At 47.7% G+C, this 12,399-nt stretch overlaps 1 protein-coding gene and 1 long non-coding RNA gene across 4 annotated transcripts in view; both read left to right on the forward strand.

The window, feature by feature from the left end:
• The window catches only part of Dis3l2 (DIS3 like 3'-5' exoribonuclease 2), a 303,393-nt gene that overhangs the window by 259,330 nt on the left and 31,664 nt on the right, over positions 1-12,399 (forward strand). The window lies entirely within an intron of this gene.
• Positions 6,825-7,368, forward strand: LOC127196501 (uncharacterized). Its single transcript, XR_007831487.1, has 3 exons — positions 6,825-6,923; positions 7,151-7,206; positions 7,318-7,368. It is a non-coding gene; the product is annotated as an uncharacterized LOC127196501 (long non-coding RNA).

Below are 12,399 nucleotides of genomic sequence, written 5' to 3' on the forward strand. Positions count from 1 at the left end.
GCATCAGATTTTTTATTGCCGTACCCCAAAGACAGAAGCAGTCCTATCCCAAAGATTTTAGGAGGGAAGGTAATGAGGTAAAAACTTTGAAATAGCAAGTTTCACTAGAAGTTGAAAGATGTCTTTTCTAGTACTCTAAACAATTTCTCACATGGGGCTTGATATTAGGGACATTATGTGCACTTGCAGCAATGAAAAAAAGGTTTTATAGGATGTGTCTTAAGGTAACCTTGGTGAGAATGGAGGACTATGACTAAGTCATTCTCAAGGAAGGCCATGCTGTCTGGTAAGCATTAGCTCTCCTGGAGCCTCAGTGTGTTCCAGGTAAAGTTAGAGCATCACTGTGGATGTGGCTCAGTTGGAAAAGTGCTGGTGCACTAAGTGCAAATGCACACCAAGTTCTGAGCCACACAGCCTGAGCACGGTTCGATGTCCGTAATTGCAGCACGTAAGAGGCAGAAGCAGAAGGATCAGAAGTGCAAGATAGACCAGCCACTGATATGTAGCCAGCTTAAGGCTATGCTGGGCTATTTGAGACCCTGTCTACAAACAAATGAGCAAAGAAAGAAATAGGTAACACGCTCAATTTTTTGTGGCAGCCACTTTGAGGTGGAGGTCTCTACTGTTCACAGTAAGATCACAGGGTTTAAAGTAGCTAGGTAGATACAGAAAAAGAACATCTATGTACCAAGACACCTGCACAGTATCTTCCATGCACTCAGAGGAGCATTTACAACCTCCATAGTCAACGTTGGCACCTTCCTATGTAAGTAGCTCTGCCAGCATCAGTGCCCAAACAACGGCTGATCTGAGGCCCTAGCTGCAAGAGGAATAGTTCTTTCTGTAGTTGTGTTTTGAGTAGGATGGTCAGATGGCTACAGCCTCCTCATCTGGTTGCATGTGCATATGCAGACTTGCTCATCATACTTTGTATTTACTGTTGTCACCTTGACTGAGAACTAGAAAGGCAAGCAGGGCCCAGTGTCCAGGCTGACTGGAAGCCTCTAGGCCCCCAGGACTGTTAATCTTCTAGAAAGCCTAGGGAGGAAAGCAGGTTCTTCTGCTCAGGTCTCACCAATGATGGAGACAGAGGCCACAGAGCACAGTGGTAAAGGATAGCCCTACTGCCCTATCTTACCATGGGGAGTGAAGAAGTGGTCCTCAGAAGAAGAGGCAACTAGCCAGGAGGGCAAGACAACCACTACTGCTTTGCTTGCTGGTTCCTTCTGAGTGAGCAGCCTTCCCTGGGGACTGACCTTAGCTCTAAGACAGACATGGCTTCTTCTGAGCAAGTCAAACCTCAACATCGAAGAATCCTTGTCTTGTCGGTTTTAGCTTTAACAAGAATAGAACAAGCTTCTGGAACAAGACACAGTGGAGTCAGGAGAAGTGGCCTTAAGTGAAAACACAGCTGTGGGGTTTACAGACTGCACTGCAGGGAGGCGTCATCCAGTGGGAGCAGCCAGCCTCGCTATAGACTTTCCAGCACTAATGAATCGGGAACTCCATGCTGAACAGGGTTTGGTTTGAGGGTCCCTGTGCCAGCAGATGGATGTATTTTTCTTGAAAGACCAAGGTGCCAGAACTCTTTGTGATTACGTTACTGGAACGAGGGCCTTTTTTGTGGTTTGTGAAGTTGAGCGTCAGGGCTGCAGGATTCTCTTGCTCTTTTTTACTCTTATTTTTTCCAGGTCAGAACCAGAGCTTGGAGCAGGGAGGAAAATCCTGCTGAATGAGCAAGTTCTTTCTTAAAAAGCTCTTCAAGTCCAAAAAGACTTCAGTGGACTTAGGAGAAAGAAATTTAATACATTGCCATAGAATCGCTGTTAACCAAGTTAAAGCAAAGCCCACAGCATCTTTGTCTTATAAAAGAAAGCAAAGGGGAGATGGAAAAAAGAAATAATGCTTAGGGAATCCAAACCAAACAAAGAAGACTAACAAAGGAAAACTAAAGATCACTTCAAAGAATGTGAAGATTCCCTCGTAATAAGATTTTTCAATTTCAAAACCTAAGCTTCAGGTGGGAGGGCCTTTTCTGTCCCTTTTAAGTATGCCGTAAATGGCACTCCCCAAATGTTGGCCCTGTGTAGGACTGGCTACCTTGCACATAAGGAGTAAGATACCCTGCAAGACCCAGGAACCGTGAGGGCGCATCACCATGGGAAGCTGAGAGGCTTCCCATATTGCTCCTTGACCTGAGCTTGAACCTGAGTCCTACCGGCTAACAAATTGAAGCAACCTCAGCCTCCAGGAGAACAAGGAGACTGAACTAGAGTGGCTCTAGCCAGAAAACTAGGCTCAACTTTCACACCAGCCTCTATCTTTACATCCCTGGGAGGGATCTCTGAGTTGGGCTTTCAGATTGCTTGCTCATACCACCAAGGGCTGCAAGTACCTTCAGGGCCCACACAGAAGGCCTGATGCGCATGAGGTCATTTTGCAGCTATTGTAGCAAGACAGGGAACTCCTTGATTTTTTTTATTATTTATTTATCTTTGTATGTATGTACACAGACACATATGCATAAATGTACTAATGAAATGGTGCATGTGTGGAGGTCAGAGAACAACTCATGGGCGTCAGTTCTTTCCTTCCATGTGGATTCGCAGGATTGAATTCAGGCCATCAGGCTTGAAGCAAGCCCCCTTACCCACTGAGCCTTCTCACTGCCTGCATGGAGTTTTTCAGCTTTTGCCCAAGGTCTGACTAGTAGTTTTTAAAAGCACCAAAAGCTCTGCGCCTCTATCTTCCTTAAGTGATGGGGTTTGAGAAGCAGCTATCTGGCCATAGTGCTCTCCAGGTCAGGACACTTGGGTAGGACAGCTGTACGCCTGAGCTGTGTAAGACTGACTTGCTCACTGGCCCAGGGGACACCTGGCATGGCCACTCTTTCCCATTTGTTCTATAACCTTATGTTGGTTATTCTTATGAATGTGATTGGATCCAGAGTAAGGCCACATGCCTGTCACTAGTCATAGAGAACAACTAGATGCCCCCCCAATGCTTACTTAGCCTTGGATGTTCTTTATTTCCCTAAGGTTTTGCTAAAGTCTCCTCCCAAAGTGGTGGAATCTGAGATCCTAAAGGAAGCCTTATGTTTCCTCAGCCAACTAGTCTTGTGGTTCCCCGGTAGCCACTTACTGCAAGGGTACCCTGCTGCTCTTCTTTGCTACTACGCTTAAAACCCAAGAGACTCAACAACCCCAGTAAGGCTTGCAACCCACTTTTCCAAAATCTGTGGGAAGTTTCTCCTCCTCTCCAGAGGGCTCCAGCCTTTAACTCAGCCTTGGTCCTTTGACAAGATGCCTTGTTCATCCCCATCATGGAGCTTGGACATTGGAGGCTCCATCGGAAGTCTTATCTTCTGCTGCCCACAGCCTGCTCTCCTGTGTGATCTTAGCTTACATTTCTGGAAATTAAAGGCTCTTTCATTTCCTTCCTTCCTTCCTTCCTTCCTTCCTTCCTTCCTTTTATTGAGGTAGGGTCTCTTTGTGTAGACCAAACTGGCCTCAAATTCACAGAGATCTTCCTGCCTCTGTTTCATGAGTGCTGGGATTAAAGGTGCATACCACCACACTCAGCAGCTCTTCCATTTTCTACTCAAAGAAGGCTTGCTTGTCCTTTGTCAGGGTGATGATCTTGCCTCTCTGTCTTGCCTCTCCTTATCCCTGTGGCAGAAGCCTCGAGAACAGCCTTGTGAATAACTGGAGGCCTTCAACTCCTTCCCCCTCACTGAGTACCAGGGATGTTGTGCATCTAGACAGTGCCTACCAAGGAAAGCCATCCTTGCAAGAGGACTGAGGAGCAGTTAGTGCATCTGTTCCAAGTAGCAGCTGTGTCACGAGTGGCTACCATTCCTGCAGGCCAACTCCCCACTGAGTGAGTCCCTTAATTATAGACCCAGGCTGTCAGTGATAGCAGCAACTAGGACTCTCTGTCCTGGCTTGGCTCGCTGTGGGAGGTATCCAGGAAACACTGTTCCTCTTCAGGGTGTTGACAAGATAGAAGCACTTTCTTGCTTCCCAGGGACTTGGGCCCCTAGTTTCAGGAGAGATGGTCTTTGTTGAGCTTCTCTGCCTGGATGTCCTCTGCTGTAGGTCTTTTGACCTGTTTCCCTTGGGAACCCCTCCTTTTGCTCTCTGGTTGGGAGGTACTGGTGCAGCTGCGTTGGCCCTTGTACTCAGTGTACACCCTCTCCTTGCTTGTGGGCCTTAGCTGGGCCACACGTCCCTTCCCAAGCCTGAGCCTAGGACAAGACACTATTGGTATGGATATGATCAGCAACTGAAGGACCATGGGCCTCCTTTAGCACTGTTAGGTCTAGTCTGCCTCCAAGATCAGGTCTGCTTTCCCCTGTAGCCCCTGGATGGCATCTCATTAGGAAGAAGGAAATGCCTACCAGTACTGCCTCTGTGTCTGTTACAGGAATTGCGTGCTCATTTATTCATACTGAACATGGCACGTGTAGGCACTTACATACCTGTAGTCATGTGTAATGGCTTGCCTTCTCTGAGAAACAGCATATCACCATCCTGGGTGAAGTTTAAAGCTTTCCAGAGGACTGTCCCCATCCTGCCCCATCCCTACCTCTCCACTTCTAATTACCTGTCCATCTCTAAGGTCACACTCAGTCTGCTATCTGACCACAGCTCCTGGTTCTCCCACCTCCCTAGAGTTCATAAATACCTAGGAGGCCAGTACAGCCCCATGGTTTGCAATGTAGTATAGACTCAATTCTGCTGCTTCCTAGCCGACATAGGCCTAACACTTATCAAATCTCTCAAACACAGGGTAGTATGAGATTTTAGTAAGACCACATGAAGGATGCTTAGAACAGATGTACTTAATAAATATTAGTTGCATATACAACATGTGTCACTCAGACTCTCTGCTTTCTTTAGCTGGGCTTCATTTTTCTTTCATGTCTATTGACACTTACTGGTCCATCTGTGTCCATCTGTTGCCATATCATATTGCCCCTCCCTTGCCCATTATCTGTCCCTCAAACCTTCCTGAAAAGATCCCACTTTGGACCAAGTTGTCTTTCTTCTTCACACTAATGTCAAGGTTGCAGAGGGTTGCTCATTAATCGCAGCTCCTGGGTGCTCCCCAGAAGTCCTCATGCTCTGCCCCATCCAGTCCTTTGTCTTTTTTTTTTTTCTTTAAAGATTTATTTATTTATTACTTACAGTGTTCTACCTGCATATGAGCCAACAGGCCAGAAGAAGGCACCAGATCTCATTTTAGATAGTTATGAGCCAACATGTGGTTGCTGGGAATTGAACTCAGGACCTCTGGAAGAGCAGTCTGTGCTCTTAACCTCTGAGCCATCTCTCCAGCCCCAGTCCTTTGTCTTATCCTCCAAAGAAGCAGCTTCAACCTTCCTTTCCTCAGACTCTAGTCCTCTCACCAAACTCTCTATTCTTTGTAGATAATTTGGCTTCCTAGTTCTCGAAGGAGGGGGCAACAAAAACCAGAAGCCACACTAAATGCTCTAAACCTTCCTTGCCTGGCCTACAGATCTGTCAGCGCCCCTGCTCATCCTTACCATCTTCTGCAGTAGAGAAGGGGTCTTCCACTGTGTGTTGGACTCCAATCCCTGGTGATCTCTTTTTTCTCTCTCTCCTACTGTAGTCATGTCTACCTAAAATGTCATCATCTGAGCCAGGCGTGGTGGCGCACAACTTTAACCCCAGCACTTGGGAGGCAGAGGCAGGCAGATCTCTTTGAGTTCGAGGCCAGCCTGGTCTACAAAGCGAGTCCAGGACAGCCAAGGCTAACACAGCGGAAAACCAAAAAAAAAAAAAAAAAAAAAAATCGTCATCTTAGATCTGCTCCCTTGTTCCCTTACAGTGCTGCCACACTGCAGTTTCTCTTGCCTGTCCCCTACAACTGTTAAAGTGTCACTTAGAGCCCCCATTTCCTTGCCTTCCCACCTCTCAGTCTGTCTCTTACCCACCTTTACTCCCTCCACACTCTCCAGAGCCTGTTCTTCCAGAGCTAGTGGGTCCCTGTTTGGGACACACACTTCTCTCCTACATGGCCTTTTAGAAGTGTGTCCCTTTAGCTCCTTTAAGACATAAATCAAGACCCACAGCCACCCCTTCTCAGTCTCTGCTCCAAGCTCTCTCATGGAGGTGTTTCTCTAGGCTCCACTAGGATCCTCTTCTTCCACTCACCTACTCAAGACAGTGTCACCCACTGCAGTAAGCTTTCATCTTGCCAGATGAAGCCCTCAGATACACCTAGAAAGCTCAGTACTGCACATACGGCAGCCTTCTGGTCATCCCCACCAAAATCAAAGAAATCCCAAATGGGACCCACACTGTTCTCCCAAACTCACCAACCCTCATTGTCTGGGGGAGTAGCTCACCATCTGCCCCACCTCCTAAGGCAGAGAACCTGTAACAGTGTCTGTGATGCATTCTTCCCCCTTCACATCCAGACCAGCAAAGTTTGAGTTAAAACTGGTTCTGTTGTGCTGTGAACAAATTAGTTAATGTTTTATTTGTGTGAGTGGATTTGTGTGTGCACGTGTGTGTATGTGTATATGTGGGCATATGTGTATATGCAGATGTGCTTGTACGTGGAAGCCAAAAGACAACCTCAGGGGTAGTTCCTCAGGGGTTGCCCACATTTTGTTGTTGTTGTTGACTCTCACTGTCCTGGCATTCAAATAAGCTAGACTGGCTGTTCTCAAGCCCCAGCATGCACTTGTCTCCACCTCCCCAGCACTATTACAGATGTGCTCACAGGTGCACCAGGATGTGCTTGTCTCTGTCTCTCAGCACTATTACAGATGTGCTCACAGGTGCACCAGGATGTGCTTGTCTCTGTCTCCCAGCACTATTACAGATGTGCTCACAGGTGCACCAGGATGTGCTTGTCTCTGTCTCCCAGCACTATTACAGATGTGCTCACAGGTGCACCAGGATGTGCTTGTCTCTGTCTCCCCAGCACTATTACAGATGTGCTCACAGGTGCACCAGGATGTGCTTGTCTCTGTCTCTCAGCACTATTACAGATGTGCTCACAGGTGCACCAGGATGTGCTTGTCTCCGCCTCCCCAGTACTATTACAGATGTGCTCACAGGTGCACCAGGATGTGCTTGTCTCCGCCTCCCCAGCACTATTACAGATGTGCTCACAGGTGCACCAGGATGTGCTTGTCTCTGTCTCCCAGCACTATTACAGATGTGCTCACAGGTGCACCAGGATGTGCTTGTCTCTGTCTCCCCAGCATTACAGATGTCCTCACAGGTGCACCAGGATGCGCTTGTCTCCGCCTCCCCAGCACTATTACAGATGTGCTCACAGGTGCTCCAGGATGTGCTTGTCTCTGTCTCCCAGCACTATTACAGATGTGCTCACAGGTGCACCAGGATGCGCTTGTCTCCGCCTCCCCAGCACTATTACAGATGTGCTCACAGGTGCTCCAGGATGTGCTTGTCTCTGTCTCCCCAGCACTATTACAGATGTGCTCACAGGTGCACCAGGATGTGCTTGTCTCTGTCTCTCAGCACTATTACAGATGTGCTCACAGGTGCACCAGGATGTGCTTGTCTCCGCCTCCCCAGTACTATTACAGATGTGCTCACAGGTGCACCAGGATGTGCTTGTCTCTGTCTCTCAGCACTATTACAGATGTGCTCACAGGTGCACCAGGATGTGCTTGTCTCTGTCTCTCAGCACTATTACAGATGTGCTCACAGGTGCACCAGGATGTGCTTGTCTCTGTCTCTCAGCACTATTACAGATGTGCTCACAGGTGCACCAGGATGCGCTTGTCTCCGCCTCCCCAGTACTATTACAGATGTGCTCACAGGTGCACCAGGATGTGCTTGTCTCTGTCTCCCCAGCATTACAGATGTGCTCACAGGTGCACCAGGATGCGCTTGTCTCCGCCTCCCCAGTACTATTACAGATGTGCTCACAGGTGCACCAGGATGTGCTTGTCTCTGTCTCCCCAGCACTATTACAGATGTGCTCACAGGTGCACCAGGATGTGCTTGTCTCTGTCTCCCCAGCATTACAGATGTCTTCACAGGTGCACCAGGATGTGCTTGTCTCCGCCTCCCCAGCACTATTACAGATGTGCTCACAGATGCTCCAGGATGTGCTTGTCTCTGTCTCTCAGCACTATTACAGATGTGCTCACAGGTGCTCCAGGATGTGCTTGTCTCTGTCTCCCCAGTACTATTACAGATGTGCTCACAGGTGCACCAGGATGTGCTTGTCTCTGTCTCCCCAGCATTACAGATGTCTTCACAGGTGCACCAGGATGTGCTTGTCTCCGCCTCCCCAGCACTATTACAGATGTGCTCACAGATGCTCCAGGATGTGCTTGTCTCTGTCTCTCAGTACTATTACAGATGTGCTCACAGGTGCTCCAGGATGTGCTTGTCTCTGTCTCCCCAGTACTATTACAGATGTGCTCACAGGTGCACCAGGATGCGCTTGTCTCTGTCTCTCAGCACTATTACAGATGTGCTCACAGGTGCTCCAGGATGTGCTTGTCTCTGTCTCTCAGCACTATTACAGATGTGCTCACAGGTGCACCAGGATGTGCTTGTCTCTGTCTCTCAGCACTATTACAGATGTGCTCACAGGTGCACCAGGATGTGCTTGTCTCTGTCTCTCAGCACTATTACAGATGTGCTCACAGGTGCTCCAGGATGTGCTTGTCTCTGTCTCTCAGCACTATTACAGATGTGCCCACAGATGCACATTATGCATAGCTTTTAAAAACATGGGTTTTGGGGAAATCAAACTCAGATTCTTCTGCTTGTAAGGCAAGTACTCTTCCTACTAAGCTACCTCCTTAGCCTCTCTCAGCTGATCTCTCTCCATAGCCACACCCCCCCCTCCCTCAACAGGATCTCAAAATGTAGCCCAGGCTGTCCTTAAAACTGTGACCCTCCTGTCTCAGAATCCTGAGGGCTAAGACTAGGCATTTATCACTAAACCCACCTAAATTCTTAATTTTTCTCAGCTCCAAGTTCCTCTTCTATTAAAAGGAAGTTATAACACCTAGTTCAAGTGGTTGTCATCAGGAGAAAGGAAAGCCTTCGTCACTTGGTATGCATTGGTAAACATGAGTACTTGACTAGATAGCTACTCAACAGCTGAGTGGCCCTCTGTCCCCTCCTTCCCACCACTCTGACTTGTCTCATTGTTACATTGCTGTGTCTAGAGCTCCCCAAAAAATCACACTTACCAGTGTTCACATGACTGAGAACCACAGTGCCTATTTCATCCCTTTTTACCTTTGAGGCTAGAAGGAGCATTACATGGTTCGATGTATCTTCTCTCTTAGCTGTCTCTGGATGACCCCATCCCCACAACCCTGCCTGAGGCCCAGGCCTTATCCTTTCCATCAGCCATGGCCACGGCCACGGCCACGATGGCCTTCCCCAAAGCCCTTCTCCCTGCAGGCTCGCCCTCACTTCAGCCCATCGCTACCTGGTGTCTTCTTCTCTGACACCTACTGTGGTTTCCCTTTCTGACAGTGTAAATTATCATACTCTCGCTTGCAGCTTGCCTCCCAGAAGCAGCCTGATGTCTAGTCCTCCCCAACCCCATTCCCCATCCGTGATAAACACTGGGGGTGGTTGAGAAGCTGGATAGTACATCTCTTGGTATAGTGACCTGTAGGACAGGCAGAGACATTCAGCACACACCAGCTCTCAAGCCCAGGAGCCAAAAACCCTGGGAAGCAGGAAAGACATAAAGCAAGACTGCCAGTGAGCATGCTTGTCCTTACTCCAAGACAAAGTAGTGTCACTTTGTGATGAAGAACCTGGAGAGTGCATATAAAGAGGAGACTCCAGGTGGGAGCTTCCCACTGTGCTGTATTCATCGCTCTCCCCCAAGCCTTCTGTAGTTTCCAAGGTCTGCAATCAAATGTGTGGCCTGCTTTAGCCACCCATCCTAAATTTCCCAGGTTGGTGAGAATTCTTCATGAGCAGTTTCATGACCACCTGCTCTCCCACAGGACTGCAGTGGGGCCTGTCATTGTCTGCCTCTGCCTCTGCCTCTGCCTCTGCCTCTGCCTCTGCCTCTGCCTCTGCCTCTGCCTCTGCCTCTGCCTCTGCCTCTGCCTCTGCCTCCCTGAGTGCTGGGATAACAGGAGTGTGCCACCACACACCTGCCTTGAATTTCTTGGTTTTTAACATGTATTAATTATACAAATAGTGGGTTCGCTTTGACCTTTCTATACACGTGTGTCTTGTATTCTGATCATAGTCATCCCCATTACTGTGTCCCCGCTTCCCTTGCCCTTCCAAAGCAGAGGCACTTCTACCTTCATGTCTCTTTTTTTATCTAGATTTTATGGATGAGAGAAAATATATTTGTCTCTCTAGGTCTGGCTTATTTCGCTTAATATGCATTTCCTTTTAAATGACAAATTTTCATTCTTGTTCTTTTTTTTTCTTTCATTTTCCATATAACTATATACACGTGTGGGTATATGCAGAGGCTTGGGAACCATCCTCAGTTGCTTCTTTCCTTTTTTCTTTGAGACAGGGTCTCTCTCGTCAAGCTCAGCACTCATTTACATGGCCAGTCTTTCAAGCCAGCTTGCTCTGGAGGCTGGCACCTCTATGTCTCAGGATTAGAATTACAGGCATCTATGTAGGTTCTAGTCCAATTCTGGTCCTCATACTTAGGCAAAAAGTGCTTTAATCCTGGGTAATCTCCCCAGCCCTTTCTTTTTTTTATTGCTGAGTAAAACTCCACTATGTGTATGTGATGCATTTCCTCTCTTCCTTCCCTTGATGGGCATCTAGGCTGGGTCTATGGAACTGTGTGAAGGTCTGTGTGAAGAGCGCCTTGGTATGGATGTCTGTGTCATTCTCACCTTGGCTCCTTTAGGCAGCTCTCCAGACGCGGTAGAACTGGATCAGAGGATAGTGCTATTTTCTCCCTTCCTTTTTCTTTTTTCTTGAGGAGCCTCCACACTGATTTTCATAGTAGCTGAACTAAATTATTTTTTATTTAGCTGAAATAGAGGCCTGGTTAGAGCCAAGGTATACTCTGTAGGAAAAGCATGTCTTTGACTCCAGTGAGGTTCCTGGCTTTGTAGTGGTAAAGAAGGATTTGCTTCTAGTTTGACTGTTGATCTGGGTCAGAAAGAGGACAGAGCATTCCCATGAGTGTGCTTTGCTCTGAGAGAGAGAGAGAAGCTGTCCAGTGTCTAATGGTGCAGATCATTGGCAATGTTAACAACCCTACAGCAAAAAAAATCATAACACTATGCCCCTAACATGTCCTTAATGTAGGCAAGCTTTCCCTGGTGATTCAAGAACCCAGAGATTTTGTAAAGATAGTAATTGGCTCCACATGTGGAAATGCTAAAACTTCTGAGGCCTGGGCTCCAGCAAGACAGTAAGCTGCCTGAGCTCCATGAACTTCTGTGCTCACCTGAAGTCTCCTGCCAGAGTCCTCAGGTTCACCAGGTTCCTGTCTTCATCATCACTAACGGGGTCTCCAAGTTCCTATCCAAATTTTGAACTTCCTTCTTTCCTGTAATATTTACCTGACTGGTTGTTCAAATCAAAATCTTGAATCCCAGATATGTCACCATATCTATGAAGATACCCTGTTGATTCTATATTTACAACCATTTAGATCTCAAAGTGTCCACTCTCTCCATCTTGCCTAACCACCCTCCAGCCCCCACTCCCACTCTCGCAGCCTCACTAACAGCCCTGCATAGGCTCCCCATTCCTCTCCTCTTCCTGCAGACAGCACAGTAGTCAGCCAGAAGGGTCTTCCCAAACAGAGCTGTGGTGACATCATCCACCCAGTTCTTAGAGCAGACCGGTAGTCTTCCTTTGCAGTAAAGACAAAGGTCAGAGAGTCCAGAATGCCAGGAATGTCATGCATATTTTGCATGGCCTTCCTCCTCCCCGGTGTCATCACCCACTGTGGTCCTTGTATCTATTGGACCCAGCTTTCCTAGCCATCCATCAATTTCTGTAGCTCCTGCCCAGGACCTATATACATGCTGTGACTTCTGCCTGGGACAACTCTTTGCTCCCTTCACCTGTGATCTTGTCACCCCTTCTTCCCTATTCTGTTAAGGTCAGATCATTTGCTTTCTTAGAAACATAGTAAATTATATTTTGCCCTCATAACAGACCTAAGAACTGTCTTCAATTCAGACTTCAACATATACCTGAATCTTCCTTAGAATAGAGGTCTGACTGCTGTCTGCTCCTGTGATCGACTACAGGCTCCCCAAAGGTGATTCCTCATTGCTGTGGTGCTCCTGTGTCCTCCACCAGCTCAGAGGCAGGCACAAAAGGTGCTTTATGAATACTGGTTACATGCCCAATGCATAAGATGACCCTCGTAGTGACAGTATCTGCTGATGTCAGAATTCCTGTGAGGTGT

This window comes from Acomys russatus, chromosome 12, assembly GCF_903995435.1.
Source record: "Acomys russatus chromosome 12, mAcoRus1.1, whole genome shotgun sequence".
Taxonomy (NCBI): Eukaryota; Metazoa; Chordata; class Mammalia; order Rodentia; family Muridae; genus Acomys; species Acomys russatus.